This window comes from Vicia villosa, linkage group LG4 (assembly GCF_029867415.1).
Source record: "Vicia villosa cultivar HV-30 ecotype Madison, WI linkage group LG4, Vvil1.0, whole genome shotgun sequence".
Lineage (NCBI taxonomy): Eukaryota > Viridiplantae > Streptophyta > Magnoliopsida > Fabales > Fabaceae > Vicia > Vicia villosa.
The window spans coordinates 164,202,718-164,204,648 of NC_081183.1; the positions used below are offsets into that span (position 1 = coordinate 164,202,718).

General features: G+C 42.4%; 1 non-coding gene across 1 annotated transcript; it reads left to right on the top strand.

Moving 5' to 3' along the window:
* The first annotated feature begins 1,367 nt into the window (after positions 1-1,367).
* LOC131600854 (small nucleolar RNA R71) lies at positions 1,368-1,474 on the top strand. Its single transcript, XR_009283459.1, has one exon. It is a non-coding gene; the product is annotated as a small nucleolar RNA R71 (small nucleolar RNA).
* The last annotated feature ends 457 nt before the right edge of the window (positions 1,475-1,931 follow it).

The following is a 1,931-nucleotide window of genomic DNA, read 5'->3' on the forward strand; positions in this document are numbered from 1 at the left end:
CTCGTTGCTTTAAGCTCACCCAGATTTAGCTTCTTACAAGTTGAAAGAGGCATCAAGCTAACACTGGCTCCTAAGTCGCACAAGGCTTTCTCTATAATAGTCTTTCCTATTACGCAGGGTATAGAAAAGCTACCAAGATCTTTTAGTTTAGGAGGCATGTCATTTTGGATGATAGCGCTACATTCAGCGGTAAGTGTTACAATTTCGTTATCCTCGAGTTTCTTTTTGTTCGATAGAATTTCTTTCAAGAATTTAGAGTACGAAGGCATTTCAGTTATGGCTTCTGTGAACAGTATGGTTATGTTTAATTGTTTCAGAAGTTCTACAAATTTTTTAAATTGCGCTTCGGTTTTTGATTTAGCTAATCTCCGAGGGTAAGGAATTGGTGGCTTATAAGGTGGTGGTGGAACGTAAGGTTTTTCTTTTTCAGGTTCCACTTCGTTGTTGTTCTCTTTGGTCTTAGTAGTTTGATCATCAGTTGATGTCTTTTGGGTTTCCTTTGGCTCTTGTTGTGACATGGGTGCGTTTTGAGTTCTAGGATCGATAGGTCCATCGTAGTTCGTTCCACTTCGAAGTGTTATCGCGTTCGCATGTCCTTTAGGATTAGGTTGTGGTTGAGCAGGAAACGTGCCAGCAGGGGCAGCAGTAGGTGCTTGTTGTTGAGCTACTTGTGAGATTTGAGTTTCTAACATTTTGTTGTGCGTAGCTAAGGCATCTACTTTGTTCGATAATTGTTTTAGTTGCTCGCTATTGTGGATGTTTTGATTTAGGAAGTTCTTATTGGTTTGTTGTTGGGAAGCTATAAAGTTTTCCATCATGATTTCTAGATTCGACTTCCTAGGGGCGTTTTGAGCAGCTACAGGCGCTTTTTGATAGCCAGGACGCACAGCAGGTGCTTGTCCAGGTGCGTACAACGCGTTGTTGTTCTTATACGAAAAGTTTGGATGGTTTTTCCATCCAGGGTTGTACATGTTAGAATAAGGGTTTCCTTGAGCATAATTTACTTGATCAGATGGGATTCCAGTCAAGAGTTGACATTCGGCAACTGCGTGTCCAATTAATCCACAAATCTCGCAGTTAGGTGCTACGGCAGCAGCGGTGGCTGAAGGAGTGATGGTTAAGTTTTCGATCTTTTGAGTTAAAGCGTCAACTTTAGCGTTAACGCGGTCTATACCACTTACTTCGTACATTCCTCCTTTGGTTTGGGTTTTCTCTAGAGCGGATCGTTTTGGGCCATGTTCTCTATGAGGTTGTATGCTTCATCATGGGGTTTGTCCATTAGTGCTCCGCCAGCAGCGGCATCTATAGTCATTTTAGTGTTATAAAGGAGACCACCATAGAAAGTATGGATGATCAGCCATGGTTCGATTCCATGATGAGGGCATAGTCTAAGCATGTCCTTATATCGTTCCCAAGTTTCGAAGAGTGATTCGTTGTCTTTCTGGGTAAATCTGTTGATTTGACCTCTTAGCATAGCAGTTTTGCTAGGCGGAAAGTATCTCGCTCAGAATACTCTCTTCAGTTCGTCCCATGAAGTTATGGAATTAGAAGGTAGGTATTGAAGCCACGCTCTAGCTCTATCTCTCAAGGAGAATGGAAAGAGACGTAATCGAATAGCTTCGGAACTAACGTTGTTAGCTTTGATAGTGTCAGCATATTGCACGAACACAGATAAATGGAGGTTGGGGTCGTCTGCAGGGCTTCCAGAGAATTGATTCTGTTGAACAGCTTGTACCAACGAAGGTTTCAAATCGAAATTGTTCGCCTCAATCGCAGGTGGTGCGATACTTGAGTGCGGTTCAGCGCGTGAAGGAGTGGCATAGTCTCTAAGAGGAGGAATAACAGCCATCTCTAACTTCGGGGTAATTTGATTAATTTGATCAGTAAAGGTCAATTCCTGATTAATCGTAATTTGGGCTACTTCGGGAAGA